A 5,000-nucleotide genomic window follows, 5' to 3' on the forward strand; every position below is an offset into this window, starting at 1 on the left:
CCCCTGGTAGTGTCTTGTACTTACTACAAAGAATATGAGTTATACTTTTTGTGGACTGCATAGTTTGGTCTTCTGTATCACAATTGACTATACTGCCATGCATCAAAAATGTATATAATTCATCTCACTGTGGCATGTGACCTATTATGGTGCACAGTACTGTCCTGCCATGTATACAAGGTATTGCTAACTGGTGAATCTGGCGCAGAACCATCTTTGTCTTTTGCATAAAAAGTTGTCCATTTGCAGATACTGCTGTGTTTCTGGTGGGATACTTTCTTGACTTCTTTTTGACCAGAATATGCGTTTGCTTCTCTGTGCCAAGATGCACTATAGCATAGATTCCGCACAATGTAGTTGGTGCAGATGAATACCCTCAAAGCATCATTGTCCTTTCACATTTCACCTACCTCACCATTAATTATACAGCCCTCATCAGCAGTAGGTGAATGATATACTGTATTTTCTGCATTTTGAATCATACTAGGCAGCATGCGCTAACATACTTGCCAAATATAACTCATTACGTGGTACATTCCTCATTCTGAGTCATAAAAACTCCATATTCCACTCTGCTCCATATTGAAAAGGTCTATCATACATTAATTTTTAAACAATAAATAGTATCCATTATAAATTATAGTGGCTCTCGTTACTTCATCAAAAGAGCTTTTTTATATAAATATAAAGTAACATGTTCTAACCATGCTTTAAGTTTCCTAGTTGACTTTGTTAGTAAGTGTTCCACATTTTGCCCTTTTTCCACATTGTGAGACCTAGTGCTGCATGTTTTGAGATGGAAGGTTAAGAGCACTGTGTTTTACACCCTGTCACACTGTTTATACCAAGCAGGAGCTCCTACCTGCAGGCTTTCTGCACTGTTGGTCTGCCCAGAATTTTGTATAACCTTGTGATTTGCAATAGCCTCACTCCATTTGCCCGAGCTACGCTCGGGCTCAATGCGCTCCCCTCCCTACCTGTCCCCAATTTCTACCCGCCCCCACTACCTTTACATTTCTACCTGATTAACCACTCCCCCACCTACTAGCTTTTATCACCTCTTGCTATGATAATTATTCCCCACCCAAACCCTCTACTTACATCTCACCAGCACTTACCAACTTTCATCTGACAGCCTCCCACCCCCTTCCAATACAGTTACCTAATCACACTATCTTCTGGTACTACAATTCCAGGTATAACAGTTTCTTATCTCTCAAGCTACATCCCAAACAATGCTGCACTGCTTTTTACTACCCCTCCTAATAGCCCCATACTTCCTTACCTTATATGAAAATCAGTCTCTCACAGGACTTCAAGTTCCAAAGGGCCCATACTATCACCCAAGTTGTCAATCATCCCACCTTCAACCATACTTACAGTACCAGGACATATCCAGCATCTTGTTCTCCCTTCCTACACATCAACTCTAGGAAAATTAACACTAGAATCAAACTCTACCACAAACTTGGAGACAAATTCCTGAAACGTATCTCCAAGCTTAGGCCCAGCCTATTACTTGGTGGAGACATACACCCCAACCCTGGCCCATCCACCTTAGACACATACTCCCCCTCTACCTGTAACCTAAGCTACAAACCAACAGTTTCCAGGCCATCTAACTCTCTCCTAACCTGTCATCTTAATATTAGAAGCATTAATAACAAGGTACATGAACTGCATGCACTCCTTGCTGTTCACTCTCCTGAGATTCTCTGTCTGTCAGAGACCTGGTTAAAACCTACCACTACAGACAATGAAGTACTACCTCCTGAGTATAACATACACAGGCTGGACCGTGCTTCCAGGAAGGGGGCTGGGGTAGCTATAATCTATAAATCAGAGCTGAATGTAACCACAGATGTAGTACAACCACCTCAGCTTAACAACTTAGAGATTCTAGCCACCAAACTGCAACTTAACAAAAGTAAATGCATTTATATCATTTGCATGTATATTCCTCCATGTAACAATATAGCTACACTTGAAGACACCTTACACTGGATATCTAGTCACTACCCCCCAAGAAACCCTACTTCTAGGAGACTTCAATATAGACTGGGCCACCTGTTCATCAGAATCCCCAATCACCCATATTAACCTACACTCATTTACGCAAATCATTAACACCCCTGCTAGGGTAGGTAAGCCCAACCAAAAAGAAAGCATACATGATTGGGTACTCATCAATAGTCACCCCCATCTGTACACTTCTGGTACCCTTCCCGATAGTCTAAGCTATCACCATCTCACATATATAATTAAGCACAAAGCTATCAATCCCCAACAACCCTTACTAAGAAATGTTAGAAATAACAAAAACTTTGACTCAGCCAAATTCCAACAGGAACTAAAATCATGTAATTGGTCTCTTTTAAAACTCCTCCCCTTACAGGAAGCAGTTGTGTACTTTAACTATAAATTCCTTGAGATCCTTGACTTACACACACCTATTCGCTCAAAAAGAACAAAGGCAAAAACTGCACCATGGCTTTCAAAAGAGACTAGTCTCAAAATTAGCCTTAGAAACAAAGCCTGGGCTTTATGAGGTTCAAGTAAACACCCCCAAGATCAAATTAAATACAGGCAACTTAGGAATGAAACTAAAAAATTCATACTACAAGACAAAAAACAATACTACTGCAAATTACAGACAGAAAATCAAAATAACCCTCAGATGTTTTGGGCAGGCTTGAATAAACTACTACTCACTGGACATACTACTACCCCCATCCCAGTTGCCACTACTGATAAACCCCCAGAAGATGTTTCAAATAGTTTTAAGCAATTCTTTACTGAGACAATTCAAGCCCTAGCCAGCCAACTACCTCCTAGCTCCCCTGGCCTAGAAAATACCACTTCTAGAAACCTACTCTCATTTAGTTTTCAACCTGTCGCCACATCACTTATCCATGCCCTAATCAAAAAACTAAAACTAACCACGCTATCGGCTGACCAACGTCCTGCTGAATACCTACAAAAATCAGCTGATGCTATTGCATACTCAGTATCGATACTTATCAATCGCACCATAGAAGAAGCTAAAATTCCCAATATTTGGAAAATATCCTATGTAATCCCACTCCATAAAGGAGGTAGCTCTACTGAATTCTCCAGCTATAGGCCTATAGCTATACTCTCTCCACTTGCAAAGATTATGGAAAAATGTATTCAGAGACAGTTCATGCACCACCTAATCCATAACCACCTCATGGCAGATATTCAGCATGGCTTCAGACCTCAGCTCTACTAGCCTTTACCAACACCATAAACCATAATCGAAACAATAACCATATTTCTTCAGCCCTCTTCTTAGATCTCTCCAAGGCATTCGATATGGTTGACCACCAACTATTAATTCACACCCTGCTAACACTCAGACTAGATCCTAAAGCCCTTCAATGGTTTAAATCCTATCTAAGTGGTAGACAGCAGGCTGTTCTTTAGCAGAATAAACTCTCTAACCTACTATCTAACACCCTTGGAGTACCACAAGGCTCTATACTAGGGCCCCTGTTATTTTCCATTTTTATCAACGATATGAATACTTTCATCCCAAAGGTCAGCTGTATCCAATATGCTAATGACTCTATCCTGATTTGCTCAGCCACATCCCCAATAGAGTTACAGTTAGCCACCCAGACCACCTTTAACACAATAGAAAACTGGCTTTCTGAACAGCATCTGATACTAAATCCTAAAAAAACTAAAATGCTGTTATTTTTAACTACACAAAGGTCTACTCCGTTAACTTTACAATAAAAGAAAATGATGGAACAATAATCTCCCCTGACCTCTCCACTAAACTATTAGGTGTCATTATAGATAATAATCTAAAATTTGACCTACATGTTAGAAAATTGGTCAAAACCATCAACAAAAAATTAGGATCACTTTACAGAATAAAAGCCTTCCTAACCCCCCAGCCAAAATTGCCATAGCTCAATCTCACATTCTCTCTACTCTTCTGTATGCATTCCTTCTTGTCTCTAATGTTAACAAGACTGTCATGAACAAACTCTCAATCTGTTATAACCACATTGCCATGTAGACAAAGATGTGAGAGGTGGTATGTGGGAAACACGTCTCGAATATCGTGAATTGTATTGGCAACTTTGGTTGGAGGCATCTAGTCCTCCAGGTCTTAATGACATGGTTTCCTTAAAACCTGTTTTAAAACTAAAACAGGCAAAACTGTGATTCTTTTGAGTTTGTTTTCAAAAAAAAATTTATTAATTAAAATATACTATTAATATTGACATTCATTTTAACAATTTTATAAGCATATATTATTCACTGAATTAGTCTTGTGTTACAATACTTTTATACCCAATATTTATACATAAATTGAACAGAGCAACATTTTGATGCAACACCTTCAAGAACACACATTTATATATTTTTATGGAGGTTTTGGGGAAAAGTATTCATTCTGTTGTTTTCAAAGCATTGTATTTTTAAGTATTGATTTATGGATTTTAAATGTTAAATGTTAATTATTTAATTAAACCAATCTTTCTATTAGTATATCAATTGGATTAGGTATATAAGGCAGCTATAGGGATATGCTTCATTATTCTGATGAAGGATTACGAAAACGCTATTTGCCATTAGAAGCGTTAAATTGCTGTTTCCTTGCTGTTTTATTGCTGTTGTCAGGTTGTGCTGAGGATTTCTTCATTAAACATCTTCGACCCTCTTATTGGTGACTCCCAGTGACTTTTTGGTTTTCACATTGCCATGTTTGCCACTGGGCTGCCTTTTAGGACACATCACTGCATCAATCTAATCCAGCTTGGATGGCTTGAACTACCCAGTATAATACTATATAACCAATTGGTTATGGCCCATAAAATCATATATAACCCTAACAATACCTCTGCACTTAAAAATCTTGTCTCCCTCTATAATAATCCTAGACCGCTGCGCTCCTCCAACAGACTCCTTATTCAGATATGTAAAACTAATAACTCAGCCAGTGACTCACTCTTCGTAAATTC

The sequence above is a fragment of the Protopterus annectens genome, chromosome 2.part0 (assembly GCF_019279795.1).
Source record: "Protopterus annectens isolate FY-2018-M chromosome 2.part0, PAN1.0, whole genome shotgun sequence".
In the NCBI taxonomy this organism is placed as follows: domain Eukaryota; kingdom Metazoa; phylum Chordata; order Ceratodontiformes; family Protopteridae; genus Protopterus; species Protopterus annectens.